Genomic DNA, 22,129 nt, shown 5'->3' on the forward strand with positions numbered 1-22,129 from the left:
TGATATATTAAGCCTTTTAAGTAGACATCCCACAGCCCTCCTGATTGGAAGTTTGTAATAACATATTCTGTTGTAGAAATATCTGTTGCAAACAGATTTTGCTGAAAAATATCTTCAGAGTCCAGCATTGTGCCATCCTCTACCTATTTTCCCTACTTCTGTCTCGATTACATTATCACTGCCATTCACCTCCTTCCTGGCCTCTTCTGACTTTTTCTCCATCATGTTAGCTTCAACAGCTGTTTGATTAACAGTCTTTCCCTTCTCCATGGCAATTACCACATTTTCCTTCTTCTCAATGCTCCCTGCTTCTCCAAGCTGCCTTCACACTCACAACAGAAAACAGGATATATCACACTGAATTGTGTCTCTATATGATCATTCATTTGAAAAGTAGAGGAAGTTCCCCAATGCCTTGGCCAAATTATCCCATGTTGAGTCTCACTTGAAAAGATGCCACTGTACTAGTGGGAGTAATCCAGTTAACAAAAGGATAAATAAATGAAAAAACATGCAACCTTGTAAAATCACCATTCCTTCAGTGCTCATGGACAGACATTAAGGAGCAACATACAATTACAACAACAGTCTTCAATAAGTACCTGGGCTTGATAACAAGGTGTATGCTCAGTAGCACAACAGATGCCATCCTTTGTCATAGTACAGAAGGTTGTGGTTTATATTTCCACACTTAGGTTAATTGATACTGCATCAAAAAAAGTAGGGGTTCTTTACTTGTATACAAAAAGAACTATTATTTTCAATATATTTACATATTTAGAAATATTTACAAATATGGAAAACTATTTACACATATTCATAATTTCCATTACAATCATACTAAATGTTTATAGACACCAATCATTTTTCTAAAACTATCATCTAATTTTACTTAATATTGTTTCTAAAATCCATTTACCATTAAACATAATTTCATTTACTCTTTCATTCCATATAACCCATATAACAGAAAATAACTTTTTATCTGTTCTTCTAACAAATTCTTTACCTCTGGTCTTATAATATCCATATTTAGTCATATCCATGTGTACTTTATCTACTTCTTTTATATCTTCAAAAAATTGTGTTCTGTAGTTTCTTCTTGAAAGTGTAAACATATTCTATCATTTTTCTTTTTATATGGCATATTTCCTTTTAATGACAATGTATCTATTACCAGTCTACACACACAAAAATTGACATTCTACTTTCTGATGACACCAGTTGCTTCTTATTTTTATAGCTTTAATTTTTCATCTGTTAGATTTTCCCATGGTTTAAATAGCAATGTTTTCTCATTGCATTCTTATATCATACTTTTCTTTCTTTTTCTATATCATCAATTTTTATTTTCCCAAAAAATATTTCTTCTTGGTAACAGTTTACTTTTTTTAATTTATACACTGTTTTTACTATTTTTACCATACCCTCAAATTTATCCTACTTATATTTATATGTTTTGCTACAAATCTCTCATATTTTTAACTTATCCACTTTAACACTTTGAGCAAATTTAATGACGCAGCATGTGCCACTGGGTTAACTAACCCTAAACCTCCTTCCTCTTTATTTACATACAAAACTCCTCTTTTTAATGAGTTTAAACTAGAACCTCACATAAATGAAAAATTGATCTTAATTCCATAAAGTTAATTTAAGCTATTTGCTGACAGCACAGCACCCTAAAGCAAGACTTCAAACCACGTGGTGTAGACGCAATTCCAGAAGTCACGCTGAAGGTAGACTGAGTACTTAAGTATTCAATGGAACATAATTACGGATTATGTGTATTCATGTGCACACAAAGTCTGTTTGTCAATGTGACAAACAGCCATGCCAACTCTGTTTCTAAACTCCTTGGCCCACAATTTCTGGGCAGTAAGGAATTTAAAAGAATACTATTGGTTATCGTGAAATCCCTAGCAAAACTGCAAAAAAAAATTAAAATATAACCTGTTGTTAATATGCCACAAAAGACTGCAATGAGACAAGCTATAAATGAGGCTATGACAGTACATCCTAGAAGATAACCTGCTAGAGTCAAAGCAAAGCTGCAACTAAACCTGCTGTCAGACTAGCAAATAATTGAGAGATACCATCTAGAATGACAACTGGTACAGGCTATCTGCAACATGTGTGGGCCACATATGTCTGTGTAAACCCTGTGAGGAAACCATTCCCCTTGAAATCAAAGTGTGTCTCAGTCTGTGTACTTGCATATGGTACATACCTCTGAACCTTTTAGGGCAAGAACTCTGGAAAGAACCTAAAATAATGGGGGGGGGGGAACAAAGGCCCAAGATTTTACATATTGCTCTTGTAAACTTAATTTCTAGAATAAGAGGACTTGCAGTAACATACATCTGTAAGGGTCTAAAATCTGAAACTAAAATGTATGACATTATTCAGTGAATTCAATCCTCTCTGATTTGCCTGAAAAACATAAATTGTATGAGGAGCAGACCAAAAATACAAGGCAAAGATCTGGACATTCTGGTGTAAATTTGGACAGTTCATAGATATGATCGGTACATTCCAGAGACACATGTAGGAGGCTGTGGGAGTATCACAGACAGCTGCCAGTCATATCCTGACAAAATTCCTTGAAGCATTGTGCAGCAAGGTGGATGACTATATACACTTTCCATCCACCCCCATGGAGTGGAGAACTGTAATGCACCAGTTCTGTAATATAACACATTTCCCACATGTATTCAGTGCAATAGATTGCACACATATACCTATCAAGACACAAGTATAATGAGAAGCAGACCATTACATAAACAGAGAGGGATGGCCATGCATCAACTGCCATGTTGTGTGTGCAGCAGATGACAGCATAAAAAACATCATGGCAACACACTCTTTGGAAGGAAGGTGGACTGAAGGCTACATTCCAGCAAGGTGAAATACCTGAGGGACTGCTACTGGGTAAGTAGAAGATCACAGCTAAGATGCAATTTAAGGATACCCCTCTCAACAATATCCCTTATGACCAAAAGTGTTTTTATTCCCCACAACAGGTGACTGTGGTTATCCACTTGAGCCATGACTAATGACCCCGTACCATGAATCATCAAACCCTGCACAGGAGGCCTACAACTGATCACATGTAACAGCCATAAATACCATAGCGAGTGTGTTTGGTGTAATGCAAGCTAAGTTCAGATGTGTGAACACATTGCACTACAATACACACCTGAAAATGCAGCAAAGATAATGACAGTGTGTATCATGATGTGGAACCAGAGCTCATGGTGGTCTTCCAGCTGCAGGTGTAGGTGAACTACCCACAGACACCAAATGTCTGAAGAGGACATCCCGCGGGTATCAGAGGAAAAGCAGGAGGGCATAGGGGTTAGAAGTCATAGATGTAGGCAATGTAGGGTGCAACCACAAGTGCAGGCCCAGGTAACACAGCAATGTCTGACAAAAATACTTGAGTCATGACAAACCACATATACATGAGTAGGCAGACTGAACATTGATGCTCAGATGTTGCCCCACCACAGCAAAATATATTGCATCTAATGACAAGTACCCACTAGATGTGCACACTAAGCATCATGCATAATATAATGTTACCATATTCCAAAATAAGTATATATGCAAATGCATCAAAACACAGATCATCAACTTAGGGCATAACTGACACAGGTATGCATACACACTTAGATTATTATATCACTGTGTGGTCAAAAATAAGGGACACACATCAGTGCTACACATACATATCTCTACAATATAATAGCAGGAAAAAGAGAAATCATCAGGACATAATGCAGACATTTTAATATAAGAGAATGCATATCACAGTAGAGTGGTATTGCAATAATTTGAGACAGCTATGCATACTAAACTGCTAGGCACACTCTAATGCCATCACAGGCAACCTCAGTGATGTCTCACACCATGCTCTGCTCTGCTTCAACAACATGCAGACACATCTTGCCCTGGTTGCCCCACAAAGGAGATGGATGGGGCTACAACACCATATTGAGATGAAGTAGCATGACTGTGAATTGAAGGCCTTGTGAGTGGCAGGGCCTCAGCAGATGGGCATGCAGTTGAATTCTGTGCAGGTTGGACCACAGACAGTGATTCTCAATGGCCAATGGTGGTTTTGTGGACAGGTAGCCTGCTTCTTACAGACTGAAATTTGCTGAGTACAGTCATGGAATTCAGAATCCTGCTTGTAGTAGTATAACACTGCTGTAGTACCAGAGAGGCCAGGGTTTCCACTGACCATACCACAGCTATCAGACTGTCATTCTTAGAGGCCAATGCATACATATTCTCGCCATGTCTCTGCTTTTGTCCTTCATGCATGACACGTAGCTGGTGTACTACGCAATCTGTGGTACAGGCAAGTGCATGGAAGTCTAAATTATGCTGTTGCTGTGATTGTTCATTTGCCTGCAGCAGGAGGTGGACAACCTTTGACATATCACCATGTACAACATCTGCTTACCTACATCTACTGTAACACCCTGTTCTTGGTTGCTGTATGGAACTGTCAGCAGCAGTGCTCTCAGCTGTCGTGTGTTGGTCAACACCCTCATTCTGTTCAACATCGACTGTGGTAGCAACCTCTGAATGGCTAGACAAGTGGAACTCTATATCTGAAGCTACATCTGCTGCAACATCACTGTCAACCTCATGGATGGACTCACCAAATAACTCAAAGTCCTCTGTGACAGGATCAATAATAGCATGCTGGCACACATCATAAACAGCATCATGATTGTTGGATGGGCTGCTGGATGATACAGATAGTCGGTGTGCTACTGGATGCAACATCACAGATCAGGACAATGTGCCTACATTACATGATGGATATCATCAAAGATGTATTCCATATATATCTCACTGCAATGCTACAAATAATAATGACTTCATTTGCAGTCTACTGTATGTATGTTTCTTGGAATGCACATAAAATAAGTATATAATCTGTTTACATGGTCAACATAAATGACATGTGTGATGTCCGTTTAGTATCCCACAAAACTGCCAACAATATGTGATGTCCCTTAATATCCTTTGTCAGTAACTAAGGAACTTCAATCCTCACTACTGGCTCCAATGTGAGACCATCAGTTAAACACAAGTATTATTTTGCAATCTCCCCCTAAGAGCACAACAGGAAAATACTCTATAACCTGGGGCTGGACTGTATGCTTCTGTCCACCCTAAATACTACAGAGCAGTGTGTCCAAGTTTAAGATTTCTGATACACTCACACTTAAAAAAAATTGAATCTCACAAATCCAAGCACTTCTTGTTAAGCCTGACACAGATTTCCAGCTGTGTTCCTCCCCCCAAAATGACCTGGTAAAGTGCTGCCACCAATCAGAGCATCTACATGCCCTTTCAAAGAGGTGTCCAATTTTTTAAAATTAGATATCATAACAAATGGTAGTATATGACCTAAACCAGCCAGGCTTTCGGAGTGGCCCAGGAATTATCAAACCAGGTATAAACACTCTCAAATCACTAAAGAATACACTGACTGACCAGCCACAATGTAAGCTAATAAAAATATTTAATAATAAGCAAAATGAGTAAAATGTAAAAGAGTAAGTTCAATAAACCAACAGAATTCAATCACCAGGAAAATTAAATTAATACTGAAGGATAGAAATCCAACATTTAGAAAAACTCTGACTAATTAGCTATAATTTCCAATCTAACTGAAGAACATTGTCTTTGATCTAAACTAAATATTACAACAGAGCAAAGGCAGCCTTACAGTTCTTGGTGAGTCCTTTGCATATCCACTACTCAGTAAAGCTGTGAACTGTAAATTCACAAACTCAACTGAACTCAACTCATCTGTGAACTAAACTTGAAGTCAACAGGTTAAATTGTCTTCAGCAGGCTCTGTTATAAACTAGGTTAACTGTCTCAACTGATCCAGGTCTTATTTTCATTTCACTCTTTGAAAATCAACAACAGCTGCTCTTTTAAAGTTCCTTCCTGTCTTTCAGTCTCTAACAGTAAACAGAGAGCATCTGAACATATTCTGATGACATCATCTGTAGAACAGCTGACTCTGAGACAGTCTGCATTTAGAGTCTCTTTCAAAAACATGCACAATTAGACATGTAAAAAGGCACTGTTCAATTCTTTAAACATCCTGCACAAACAGAGTATTAACCAACATGTAAGAGCTAATTTACAATATCAGAGCATGCTGGCATATAATACACTGATTAATCTGAATTATAAACAAATCTTCAGACAGACATGCTAGCACGGATGACGGTGTCTAATTTATTCACAATATATGTGATGCATTAAAAAAAAAAAAGAAAAAAATAACCCAGGTAAACACTCATAGGAAGATGGTGTTGACCAGGGATTTACTTCAACTAGACTAGGGGACAAAAAACAGTATTGCTGATCATATCTTTTCTGCCATTGATCAGGGAAACGCAGTTAAAACATACAGAATGTTTCATATGTATACTTGAGGATGTTGATGCACACTGACCTAGGAATAGCAAGAAGTACATATAATTAATGGAAATCAACTATAGGATTAACAGCAAGGACAGGTATGAAACGTATGTAATAGCATACCATTGACAAACTCTTGCTGTGTAAGGGTTGTGAGTTGTACTATGGATCCTGCAGTGGGAAAGTATAGAGAAAGACAGCACAGCCATGTATTTTACCAAAACAAAATACTGACAGCATCACATATGCAACACAGTAATGTTGTTTTCAAATACTAACATGATAGCCATTATAACTCTACACCATATGGGCATGTGTTGACAAATATTGACAAAAATGTCAGGTATCACATGTGCTACACATTGTTCAAAGCTATGACACTTTTGCTGTAACATACTTGACCTGACTGCACTTGAAAATCCTCAGCTTGCCTCTACACTTTCATTTCTCCAAACAGTATCACCTGAATGAATTAGTAGTCTCCCTCTGTGTTTGTTGAGAGCATCAATTATGATGTCATTTTCTGGATCTACCTCATAACACCGACAAGCGAAAACACCGACAACGAGATCACCGACACCACAACACCGACAGTTGAAAAACACAAAAGTTCACACGCCCGACAAACCACAATCCTGACAGTCAACAAAACAAAACAAATCCATTTCCAAAAAACACACACACAACACAAGCACACCAAAAATCTTACAAACCTACACTAAACCTTACATACACATCTAGCTATGCACTAACCTTAACCCAAACCCTAACTCTAAGGTCCATCACTATCACACACTTACCTTACCCACATCCTAACCCTAAAGTCTGTTACTATTGCACACTTACCTTACCCGCACCCTAACCCTAAAGTCCGTCACCATCACATACTTACCTTAACCGCACCCTAACCCTAAAGTCCATCACCATCGTACACTTACCTTACCTGCACCCTAACCCTAAAGTCCATCACTATCGCACACTTACCTTACCCGCACCCTAACCCTAAAGTCTGTCACTATTGCACACTAACCTTACCCGCACCCTAACCCTAAAGTCCATCACTATCGCATACTTACACAGTCACGCTTGTTTCGCATGTCGGTGTTTTCAGCGTCTGGATTCTGGACTGTTGATTATTTATGTTGCCGGTCTTCCAGTGTTGGTCTTCTCATTGTCGGCATTTTCAGCTTTTGTTCTTCTCAGGTAGACCCCATTTTCCTGAGGGGAGAAGTTGTCACTCTAGGATGGTTGGCCATCTGAAAGACATTGATACACAAATGACAATATTCTCATTTGAGCCCATGTATGCATTTTATTTTGTGAACAGCATGTCATCACAAACAGTATGCATTCCACTGCTTTGAAAATATCTGTATAACACTATAAGTGATGAAGGTTTACAATCAAAATTTCAAATGCCGCTATGTGAACTTTGATTGTTGAAAAGCAGTTTGTCAAAGTCTGATAACAGAGATTTGAAATATGTTGAACCCACTACAGCGAATGCTAGTGTGCATCTGCTGTTGTGAGACTGACGTATTGATTGGAGATCGCACTATGGAAGGGGATCGAGACCATTTCCTTTTCCTCACTGTAGTGCAATCTCAGAGTTGTAATATATAAGTAGCAGGGGGGTATACAGGGGGGCTTGTCCGCTTGCAAAATGTGTGTTTAACATCACCGGTTGTTGAGGTAAGTTTGAAAAATGTCAACAGTTTGAATTTGAATTGTTGACATTTTTATGTTTCGTTGTTTTGATTGGCTGATGTTGTTAATTTTGACAATGTTTTTTGAGTAAGTAATCACTCGCAAAAATGTTTGATAGTAAACCTGTGATGAATACTAATGTGACATATTACAAGTAACTATATTGCCTTCATACATAACGGTAAAATCAATGTAATATGTAGCATCTTTACAGTTTATGAGTGGGATTAGAATCCTGACAATATATATATATATATATATATATATATATATATATATATATATCTATATATATATATATATATTATACATATGTATATATATATATATATATATATATATATATATATATATATATATATATATATATATATATATATATATATATATATATATATATATATATATATATATACATATATATATATTTTGCATGGAGGTCCAAAGACAACAACATTATGCCAAATGAGTCTGCTTGCATGTCATTTCAAATACTACAACAAATAACAATCTGAAATACTTGTGGAATGAGTGGGTAAACCTCAGTATCCTTAGCCAGGCCACAGACAGTACAGATCCTTAGTATATTGAGCCAGCACTGATAATACCTTTGTTAAGACTGATAGTTGAAAACATACCAACAACAGCAACAGCACATGTTTATAACAGTTTTGTTAGGAGACATGAACTAAGAAATATCCGTAGTATCAACATCTCATACTAGACATGGATAGTGTTGGAATATGTAGTTGTATGCAGTTGCACATCTGAGTGCAAGTAATTACCAGTAAGAATTAAGGATGGGGGGGGGTAGAGCCTGAATGGCTAACAGAAAGCAGCAGTATTTTAGAGCTCCATATAACTAGTTAAATAAGACAGGAAAAATATTCTTTTTTTTTCTTCAAAGTATAAAATCTTATAGATAAAGGACTAATTTACATAATTAGAAACTTTGGTGACGTTTTACAAACAATTTCCTGTCAAAAAGCTTGAAGATATATTCACTTGTTAAAATGAGCAACTCAAAGAATTCTCACCAGGATGCTGCCTTAAAGAAGGAACTGCAACAGATGGCATCTACCCTGCAGGAGTTGTCTTTGAAGATGGATGATTTTAAAGAGAACCTGGAAAATCTTAAAACAAGCAGTCAAAAACAGGCTGACACCCTCAAGGAAATGCTACAACAACACCAGACAAGGATGACAGGAATAGAGGTTTCTCTAAATGACTTAGAAAACAGACTTAAGGAAGAGGAAACACAGAAAGAACTGCTTCTTAAACAAAACACTTGTTTGGTTAATAAAGTAGATGACTTGGAAAATAGGGAAAGGAGAAATAACATCAGGATTTTCAGATTACCTGAAAACACAGAAGGTGAGGATATTATTTCCTTTTTATCAAGCTGGATCCTTGACTTTTTAAATTTAAAAGAAGGACTTTCCTTTGGCATTGAAAGGGCACACAGAGATCTTGGTAAACTTGCGACTAACTCAAACTCTCCTCCTAGGTCAATAATTATTAAATTGCTTTCATACTTGGACAATGAACTGATTTTAAGATCTGCTTGGAGGAAGGCACCTCTAAAATATAAACAGAGCCTGATAAGATTTGATAATGACTATTCATCTAGAATAATGGAACAAAGAAAAAAAGTGTGGCCAATGATAAAGTTTCTGAAACAAAATAACATCAAGGCACAACTTGCATATCCAGCTAATATAAGAATACTGTATGCCAATGAGATGAGGACTTTTATTGACTTAAAGGAAGCCTCTTCATTTATTAAAACTAATAATGTGATTACTTGACCAGAAGATATGGGTTGGATGTCAACTTCTCTCATGAGAACAAAAGAAACAAATGTCTGGACAGATGTCAAAAAGAAGAAGCAAAAGACTGATACTGTTACAGCCAAATCTCTCAAAGCATCTACTATGATATGAATTGTTTTAACATTACTTTAAAGGACCAATTTTACTGATTGGAATTTTAAAACAAAGGTAACTAACTACTGGAATCTTTATCTATATTTTTTGAAAATAGATGACACATGAGAATTTTCACATTACCTCAGGTATGTAAAACAGGGTACTTTTCTTTCACAGAAGGAGGGTTATATAGCACATAAAATATTTATATTGTAAATCAACATACATAGTATATGTGTATTTTCTCTTAATTGTCTTTTTTCTTTCTCTCCTCTCTTTTCTCATTATTTATTTTAATTGCATCTTGTCTCCCTTTCTAAATTCTCCTATTTATTATACTAATATAGTCTGCATATATTTAATAACTCACTATCTATACATAGATAAATAATAGTCTAAAATAATCTAGTTTTAAGGTAGACTAATTGGAATAGTGAACTTCATTAATTGTTATTACAATATTTATTAGATTAATGATAGTCACTGTTATCCTTATTGGGATTGGGGGCATGTTCGTGATTAACTCTGAAATGTTCCATTCATGTACATATATCCTTTGAATTCTTTCCTTTTAGTATTAACAAATACATAAAAAAGGAGGGGAAAATGTACTGTTGGTTAAGAGAAGTGAAGCTTTCTTCACATTCTATTTGTGTTGCCATAGCAACAGTAACCGATTACTGCAGTTTCTAAGGACACTGTGAATCTACAAAGTGCACTTAGCCTCACAGATAACAAATAATAAGAAAACATAATGTTGTTTAGTTAGTAAAATGAAAAACAACCTAAACAAGGTAAAATAAATACATAATGGGATTATTTGTAAATATTTTATGATTTATCCTCATAAGATTACATATTCCTGGAAACACAACTGAAATTTTCCCAAACTACATGTGCACTGAAATGTAGCTGCTTGATTAAAAAGTATTACTCACTTTTAACATGCTGATTTCACAAGCTGTCTGCACTGTAAAAGTTACATTTTATATGTGACTTGAAATTGTCAGTCTCTAGAGCATATGAAAAGATACATATTACTTTTTGCAACATGTTAGCTTTGCAGTTATAAACCACGGTGGTGCAGTGGTAGCATTGTTGCCTCACAGAAAGAGGTTCTCCCATTTGATTCTCAGCTGGAGCGCCTTCTGTGTGGAGTCAGCATGTCCTCCCCGCAGTCGAGTGGCATTCGAAAGACATGCATAGAATGGGCGTGCCTTCATTGAAGGTTGGGTGTTGAGCTGGCACCTCGGCACCCATAAAAAATCTACTGCCAATCATTAGTGGACCGGAGTTCTGCTGTGGCGACCCCTAACAGGGAAAAGAAGAACTTATCTTTGCAGTTACCTCACACTCTGTACAAACTCACTTGGTATCTGATAGCTTTTCATTTAAAATATCAGTTTAAATATTAAATGTGCCCTTGAAATGTTATTGACATTTTGACAAAATATAATCTGAACTGTAAAATGAATGATTTGAAAGAAGTAAAGTAACGCATAGATTTCAAAGACAGCTCTTGACACTACAGTAAAAGCTGTTGTTGTTGTCTTTTGGCTTTTCCCAGTTAGGGGTCGCCACAACAGAACTCCGGTCCTCTAATGATTGGCAGTAGATTTTGATGAACGCCGAGGTGCCAGCTCGATGTTCAACCTTCAATGAAAGCACGCCCATTTACGCATGTCTTTTGAATGCCCACCCATATTCACAAGGAAGTATTGAAATGTTTTGGTCTTCCAGTTAAAATAGCTTCCTGTCAACATTTTGCGATATCAGAAAGTTTGAAGAGCTAGGAAATTACTATTCTTTGTGTTTATAATGATTATTAGACAGATGTTAGACTCTGCCTAGTTTAATGAATTGTGACATATGTTTATGAGGAAAAGTGGACTCAATTACTCACATTGGACTACACATTCCTGGAAACTCAAATGTCCCCAAATTACTTGTGAATTTAAATGAAACTGCCTGATTAATAAGCATAACTTACTTTTTTAAACCTGAATCCATAAGCTATCTGCTCTATATATGCTACATTATATATGTCACTTGCATATGACAGTCTTTAGAGCACACGAAAAAATACATATTATTTTTGCAACATGCTATATTTGCACTAATCATACAATATAAACTAACTCAATTGGCAACTGACAAGATATTTATTTAAAACATCAGTCTAAATATTAATTGTGCCCTTGAAATATTGTTGCCGTTTTGACAAAACAAAACCTGAGTTGAAAAAGGAGTGATTTGAAGAAGTGAAGTATTGTACAGATTTCAAAGACAGCTATTGACACTACAGTATAAGTAGAAATGTATACATGCAAGGAAAATTTGAAGTGCTTTATACTTTTTGTTAAAATAGCTTATTGTTAACTTCTTGCTTTATCAGAAAATTTAAAGAGGTAGGGAATTATTTCTAATTTGTCTTTATAATGTTTACTAAAGTGATGTTAGTCACTGATTTGTTTAATGCATTGCGAGTCATGTACAAGACAGACTACTGAATGTTATTTCTGTTTACCTATGTTTGCTGAATTTCTTTTATTAGTACTGATTTAAAACAAGGGAAAGAAAGGGAAGGGAAATCTCTGTTTCTGGTCAAGGGAGGAGAGGCTTAAGAGTATTCTTACTGCCTCAAAAACTCTCTAAGATGCTGTAAATACTATTTGATTAATACTTACCTAAGGTAAGTCTTGATTACCATTTAGGTACCTTCACATTCATTCTAGATCTGATGTGATTACCCATTCTGGAAGCAGGAGGTGCCATATGCATGATGAGAATTGTCAGGGTGATGATAGTTCATTCTTAGACTCTGCATTGTAAATCTATAAATATGTAAAAGCACTGCACACTAGAATGTAGGGTGCCTCTACTCTGAGTCAGGATACCACTGATAAGCCATGTCTTTTCATAAGTGCAAGTTGAAGTTGGGGAAGTAAAGAAAGACAGTACACCTACAGTAAATTAATATTTCATTGATAATCACTCATCATCTCCTGTAGAGTTAGTAATAATCTATTTGTTGTTGGCTTATTTAGTGTATGCTCCTCTGTTGCATTTAATTTATCCAAAATGACATCTCTGACATGTTTGGGATCTCTTAAGGGTAACTAAATATTGGATATTTTCTAAGTCAACATAATAATTGTTTACACTACTAACATTTCACCTGATATATAAAATACTATAGAACAATAATAGAATAATATAGAATTTCATATCTCTTTTAAGAAAATTCTCCATATAATAATTTAACATATGGAGCTCAGTTGATATTGTTGGTTAAAGGTATGCGTGATAATCCAATAGATCTGTCTTTATCTATTGGATTAGGAATTACTTTCATTCCACGTTTAATGGGAAATTCATATTTACTTGTATTTGATACTTTAGAATTACTGTTTTATAGAAGTACTTATATATTGGATTAGGAATGACTTTCATTCCATGTTTAATGGGAAATTCATATTTACTTGTATTTGATACTTTAGAATTACTGTTTTATAGAAGTACTTTTTTAAAGCCTGACCAGAATTTTACCCTACTTATATTTAAAGAAGAAAGAACATTAAATTACACTCCCAAGTTTACACACATAAAAATAACATCCAGTGTTATCAGAGAATATGGTATAACTACTATAATCAAAATAAAAAAAGAAGCAAAAAGTTTCTTCCAACAATAACTTGAAATGGATTTAACATTCTTATCAATAAATATTAATGATTTAAATAATGCAAATACAAGATCAAACTTACTAAACTATTTAAATCTACATAAGGCACAAGTAGTATTTCTCTAGGAAACACATTTTATGACTAATGATAGCTTTATTTGGAACCCTAAGGACTATACAGTCTTAGTTCAATCCTCCTTTAGAACAAAGACAAAAGGAGTAGCAATTCTCTGGATGAAAAACATAATCACTCCAAAAGTTATTTATAAATATGAAGACAAAGAAGGTCTACTAGCATTTGTTATAATTAAATTTAATAACAGAACATGGACATTAGCTAATTTATATTGGTTCCCAGGAATTGGAGCAGGGATGGTTAAAACACACCTAGATTTTATTTCCAACAATTATAAAGGACATTGTATACTGGGAGGAGACTTTAATTGTGCCTTAGAAGCTTCTGAAACCACCAAGTCTTTTTGCATAGCAACTATTTCAAAATCCCTAAAAAAATGAATTGATTCATTTAATTTAATTGACACTTTTAAAGTAAAAGATGATACATCCTTATTATTTTCCCATAAAGTCCATAGATTTGGAACACAAACCAGAATAGACAAATTATTCGTAGTTCAAGATTTACAAACAAAAATCCTAAACTTTTCAATAGTTCCATGCCCCTTCTCAGATCATGACTCTCTGATAATGAAGCTCCAAACAGAGTTTAAACCTTTAATCCTCTCAACTAGAATTCCATCATATATTACGTAAATTAAAAAATTCAGACCCTGGAAGTTGTCAGAACTACAATTATTTCTTGAAATTAATAATACAACAGAAATCAGTAGAGTCATGGTTTGGGACTCATTAAAAGTGCATTTATTTGGTAAGACCCTTAGTTGGTACTAAAACAAAGTTAGAGAGTGGGGATCTGAATCATAAGACTTGCAAACCAGACTCTTGACAGCAAAATCTAAAAAAAATCAGAATTGTCCAGAAGTCAAAATAAATAGAGGAATTAAATAAAAAATATAATGAAATTCTAACACACAAAACTTGTCTAGCCTTGACAAAATTGAAAATAAACTCATTAGCCACCTCCCCTAGATATCTACATAACTTATGTACAAGAATTAAAATACAATCTAAAGCAAATAACATTAGTAGTATATATCATGAAAAGAAAGGGAAAAAAGAATCAGATATAGGATACATCCTTGAAGCATTTCGGTTCCATTATATGGAACATTTCAAAAAAGAAGATTTAGATACGAACCAAATAAAGTTAGATACAAACCTTATCAATATTAAAAAAAATCCCGAAAACTTAAAACTAGACCTACAAAAACCTATATCCTACAAATAAATTGTTGACAAGATAAAAGAAAGTAAATCTAACAGGGATAGATGGTATAATTACGGAAATTTACAAACTCTTCCCTTCAACAGTTATCTCCCTTTTTCATAAAACTTTGCTAGAAGTCTAATCAGAAGCAAAAATACCACCCTCATAGAAATATTCTCTCATAACACCAATTCTAAAAGATAATAAACCATCAGACCTTTGCACCTCATACAGACCTATATCATTACTGAATAATGATTACAAAATATTCATGTCAATACTAGCTAACAGAATGAAAATCCCACTTTCAAAGACAATTAATAATGATCAAACTGGATTTTTATATAACAGGCACACACATGATAATATTAAAAGGATACTTACTCTTATAGATTATGTGAATAAAGAAGATAGAGAAACACTTGCAATTGGATTAGACATAGAAAAAGCCTTTGATTCCTTCAACTGGGAATATCTATTTAAAACTTTAGCATCATTTGATTTTCCTCCTCCCTTTATCTTATTACTAAAAACATATATATTAATAACTTAGATTACATTAAATTAGGTCCTTTCACCTCAGAATCTATCCATATAACAAAAGGTACTAAACAAGGATGCCCCCTTTCTCCTATTTTGTTAGCTTTGGGTATAGAAATACTTGCAGAAATAATACACAATAATCCAAGAATAAAAGGAATAGAAGTCTATGACCACTACATATCTAAAATAATGATTTTTGCTGATGATACTTTATTAACCCTATCAAACTCCGGAGAGTCATTAGGAGAGCTAGAAGAAGTAATGGAGAAATTTTTATAAGATTTCAAGTCTACACTTTAATAGATCAAAATCAAAATTTCTATTCTTAAATAAGAAAAAAAGAACTGCAAGTTACAGATAAATCCATCATAGGAAAATAAGAAGTTATGCTAAATTATTTAGGAATAGTATTATTCAGAAATATAAACAAAACAATATTAATAAATTATAAAAACATTATTGAAACAATGAAAATATATATAGAAAAGTGGAACAAAATTATATTAACTTCTGAAGACAGATTGCAATGAATAAAAATAGTCTTATTGCCAAAAATACTACATGTAGCATTAGCAATACAGTTAATTCCTGAAAGATGCATTCTTAAAGAAATAAACTCATGTTTAATAACATTTTTATGGTATCCCAAAAAGAATAGAGTTGCTCTAACTCATCACATTACACCCTGGAAACAAGGAGGATTGAACTTCCCAAAAATAGAAACATATATAAAATCATCTGTGCTTAAAACCACAATAGACTGGATAAACCCAAATTATTTTGTCAACTGGAAAGAATTAACAGTTATATTAACAAATGACTTTAATCTGATAAAAAAAATTAATAGTAGACTAATCAAACAAACCCTGGTACATACTATGCATAAGTATGCAATATAATATAACAAAACCTTCTAAGACAACACTGATTAATCATTACATTGATTCCTTTAGGAAACTTATCAATGCAAACATAGATCTAAAACTTTGGTTTGACCTTTTAACCCCATTTGCCATCACTAAGAACTTTTCACACAAAATATATAGGGAAACAATAACCTCCTGGGAACAAAATGGATTCTTATGCTGGTTTCAATGTGTAAATAAATTAAATGCTTTAGAAATACATATGATAAAAACTGCTTGCAATATTCTAACACAGGAATGGTTAACCTTAAAAAGCATTCTAATGTACACTCAAGATTTATGCAGATTAATTAATAATTCCTCATTTAAAGATATTCCAAATCTAATAAGTTTTCTGTATGAATTTATATATACTAGTTGTGAAAAGAAAAATTCAATTTCCAATCTATATCAAGAGTTAATAACATATAAAACAATTCCCAAACCATCATACTGGCAGTTTTTAACAAAAGGACAGTCATTGCAGTTAACAGAAGAAATTAAAACTAACATCTTACTATCAGTTAATTACACCTCTAACACACAGTACTGGAAAATATTTAACTGGAAATACTTACACAGAGCATTTTTAACCCCAGATAGCATTAAAAAGATCAGTACTACTATAAATGTTTTTTGCTGGAGGTGTGAAAAGTCAAATAAAGTAGACTGGATTCATATTTTTTATGAATGTAATAAAATTAAATCATATTGGAATGGAATCAATCATTTTTTACAAGCTTTATTTAATGAATCCTTTACCTTAACTAAAGTATTGATAATTCTAAATGTAAATGAAGGTCCCTACCTGAATAAGACAAATATGTATTTGTTATGGACAATACTTGCTATAGATAGGAAAAGCGTAACCAGAAGGTGGAATTCAAATACACCCCCGAACTTGGAAGAATTCTACACTTTACTGAAGACAACTGCATTGATGGAAACAAAAATCAAAGAACTATGAATATTTCCCAGGCCACTGGTAATTAATCCTTGGAAGAAAGTTATATCTTTGTTGGACACTCTGCAATAATCAATATTGTATTTCTGATAACTGATCGGTTAATTCTATATTTAATAACATACAGTGTACATAATTGAAAGTCAGGCTATTGTAAATATTGTATATAGTTGTTTAAAATTATATTTAAAAATATCATGTAAATGTTATTTTAATTGAAAATAAAAAAATATTTGAGAAAAAAAAAAGAATTGAGGATGATCGTAAATTGTCATCATATAATGTTAACATTAGCAACACAGATTCAAAGTTCACCTCGTGTGCACCCATACATAATAAATGACATAAATTAAAACAGAAGCTTTTGGAATCCCATATGCACACATATGCTTAAATTGCCATTGTGTGCTGAAACACCCGGTTGTGTTTCTTAAACACTGAAAAGGTATCAATAAATGGTACCATACGTGGCACTTGCCAAATATCTTCCAATGATCTGATAACATGAAATTAGCTGCACTTTCAAATATTGATTTTGATACATTTACTGTTCAACCATTGGTAACTGTGATATGAGTGGTACCTCAGTCAGCATTTCCCTGTTTTTGTATTTTCCAGAATTCTTCAACTTGAGGATTGTGATGGCTACTTTGAGGAGTGTAAGACATATCTGTGCACACAACTGGACTAATGAGGAGACAACCCAGGCATTAACTTTATATACCGGAATGGAGCAGAGGATGAGACCCAGACCTAAGAACTTTACCATGATTGATATCTGGAATTGAATCGTGAGGAAGCATCAATGGTGGATGAGGATCTACTGCACTGGAGTGCAGATTTGTCATTGCTATCATGACTTGCATTGGAGTGATACAGAAGACTTTGAAGGAGGAATGTCAAGGTGCAGAAGCAGCTTGTAGATCCCTACAGTAAATACCAATATTCTATGCAAACCTGAGCATTATTTATATATATATATATATATATATATATATATATATATATATATATATATATATATATAAAAAACAGATGTGCTGCTGTGATAATTAGCTCATGGGAATAATTAAGTGGACATGGTAAATACTGTTGTATTAACTATGGGTTCCATTCCCATGTTGTTAATTTATTTAATAATGTGCATAATATCCACAAGTATGTCCTTTGCAGATATACATGTGTTTTTCAAAATCTAACTACATAATTTCATGTAGCCACTGTTTTCATGCATCACAGATGCCTATGGCACCTAGCCCATGGATGACTGTGCACTTCATAGTTTTCCATTATAGTCACACTGTATCAGCTATTGGACGATTACATATTGGGATAAAAACACATATATAACCTCATTACATCATTCCTCCTGAATAATTACACAGGCACATTATTTAATTTAAAAAGTAATGGCTGTCTCATTGCTTACACATATATTTTTTAGTTATGTGTTTCTTATGAAAGACCCAAAAATTGTTTGCATTTTTTGTATTCATCCGTTTTCCACAGGATTTCTAACAAACACTTGCAGTACATGTTTTTTTATAATGCAACTGTTGCTGAATGTTAGTTCTGCCTGTAAAGCAACTGGCCAGTGTTTCTGAAGTTTGACATTCTGTTGGTTCCAATCCACACAGGTGAAACATATAGTTGTAATTGTTAACTTCACCCATAGCAGTTTTTAGAAGAACCATACTGGTAGTGACTCATTGATATATTCTTCAAATTTTTATACATATGGCCCATAATCCGTAATGTTCTGACAACATTAGCTTACTAATAACAGGGTTTGATGAGTAGTCCCTGTTTAAGAATAATGTACTGACTTTTAGCTCAGCCAGTAAAGCAACTGGCCAGAATGTCTAAATTTTGGCATGTTGTGGGTTCCAAACCACATGGAAGCATATATCTGTACCTGTTACCCTGATTAATTTCACCCATAGCATTTTTTGGAAAAAAAACATATTGCATTTCTTTATATTAATGTTTGTGCTGTGCATGGTAATGACTCACTGATATAGTCTTCAGATTTCTGTGAATATGGCTGTAATCCGTAATGCCCCGATAACATCAGATGTTGAACAACAGTGTTTGGATAGCAGCACCTGTTTGTTTAAAAGTATCATGTACTGACTGTTAGCTCAGCGTGTAAGGAAACTAGCCAGCATGTTTACATTATGGTGTGCTGGGCGTTATAATTTGGAAAGGGGACACATATATTTGAAACATTAACATACCCATGGCATTTATTTATAGAAGCATATTACACTTTTTGATATTAACATATATTTTGAGCATACTTCATACTTGTTAACATCATGAAACACATACTTCATAAAACCAGTGTGCCAAGCAATCACAGCCCTTAAGGCAAAATAACATACCCAACATACAAGTAATAGGTGAATCTATAGTCAGGCACACTGACGTCCCACTCACTTGGCTGAATAAGGAGAAGGTTACTGTTAGCTGCCTGTCGGGTGCCAGGATCTGCCACATAACACAAGCACTCAGGTCACTCCAGAACAAGTACAAATATGACTCTGTCATTGTCCATGGTGTGAATGACCTGAGCTGTACCTCCCTGGACTACATGAAAACATGAGACATGGAAGAGCTCTCTGATCTTGTAGCCCAGGCCGGTATGACCCTGACCCTGAGTAGCATCCTGCCCTCACCAAGAATGATACCACAGTATAAAGAAAAAATTATCAATTCCAACAATTGGCTAAGTTTCTGGTGTCATTCAAAGGTGATCCAGTTTATGTCCGCCTGGGATGACATGCTCGACAAGCCACACTGCTTCACTAGAGATGGCTTGCACCTGTCATCCTTAGGCTTTTGAATACTGGTCAAGGCTCTTGCCACCCCCATAGTGCCTTTTTTAGGCAAGGTTCAAAAGACAAACCCACCGCCATAAATAGCACAAGTAACAAAAAACTAAGAGTAATGCTACTCAATGCCAGAAGTCTAAACCTCAAAATGCATGCACTTGAGGCACTCCTCAGTATGGAGAAAATCAATATATGTGCAGTAAAAGAAACCTGGTTTAAGGCCCCAGAGAGCACCCCAGCACTACCAGGCTACAACTCATACCATACATTTCAGTCACAGAACCCGGACCAAAATACAAAAGGCAAGGGCGTATCCATTTTCATCAAGGATACCCACACCTCCAGGTTAGTGGCACAGCACGATGCTTCAGAGATCATCCATGTGCAACTAACAATGGGCAAAACTGCAATTCAGATTGTAGCTTGCAATAATCACCCACCATGTCCCAGGACCCCCATTTCGCATTTCTGGAAACAGTGGGAAATATAAAGGTCCTACCAAACACCCTGATATTGGGTGATTTCAATTACCCAAACATTAATTGGGAGAACTACTCAAGTACTAACTCCCTTGCCCAACACTTCCTAGAATATATAAACTCAAACACCCTGGATCAACTGGTCAACACTCCCAACAGAGGGGAAAACATATTGGACCTGGTCATCACCAACACGGGTGACTGGTGCCCCACACCGGAGGTCAACCCCTCACTGGTTAGATCTGACCATAAACAAATCACTTTGGATATCCACATTCTGCCCCCACCCCTGGATAAGGAAACCACTGTGAAAAACATTTCAAAAGCAAACTTCACATTACTTAAGACTGTGGTGAAAAGTTTCAAAGCCCCCATGCTAAAGGATAACATTGCCCAAGCTGTAAAATCCTTTACTAATGCATTCTACGGGCACCTACAAGAATGCCTGGATCGTGCTATCCCAAGCAAAACCAAGACTCACTCCTTTAAGAAAAGGAAACCAGTCTGGTAGACTCCTGCCATAAACAAGCTATACAATAGAAGGAGGAAACTAGTACAGAAAAGAATAAAATCCTAAGAAGGGAAGACATCCCTGATCAGTATCAGCAAGAAACTAAGATCCCTCATAAAATCATCCAAGGCAAGTTTCGAAAAAAAAATTGCCAAGGACTCCAAAGATAACCACAAGGCATTCTTTAGCTATGTCAAAAATCTAAGTGGCAAAGCTCAGATCTGCTCGGAGTTAGTGCAGAATGGCACAAAATACAGTAAACCGACTGATATTGCCAACGTCCTGGCAGACAGGTTCAGCACAAACTTCATCCCCCTCTCACCCCCAAAAGGGGCCCATAACCATACCAGAAGAATGTAGAGCTCTTGAAATCACAGACACTCAGGTTAAAACAGCCCTCTCCAAAGCCAAAAACACAGCATCAATGGGACCGGACAGTGTCCTAGGCTGCACCCTACACAAGCTCAAAGACGAACTAACCCCTCACCTAAACACACTGTTCAAACTCAGCCTCTCCACAGGTTATGTACCCATAGAGTGGTGCACACCAACCATTATTCCACTCCACAAAGGTGGAGCTACAACAGACTTTGGGAACTATTGCCCTATAAGCCTGACTAGCTTGGTCTGCAAGGCTATGGAGCGCATCATCATGGAACTCATTAACAGAGACATTGGGAACCTCCAAACACTGGACCCTACCCAGTTCAGCTTTGTTAAGGGCAGATCATGCCTTCTAAACCTGGTGGACTTCTTTGAGACAATT

Source organism: Protopterus annectens, chromosome 5.part0 (genome assembly GCF_019279795.1).
Source record: "Protopterus annectens isolate FY-2018-M chromosome 5.part0, PAN1.0, whole genome shotgun sequence".
In the NCBI taxonomy this organism is placed as follows: Eukaryota; Metazoa; Chordata; order Ceratodontiformes; family Protopteridae; genus Protopterus; species Protopterus annectens.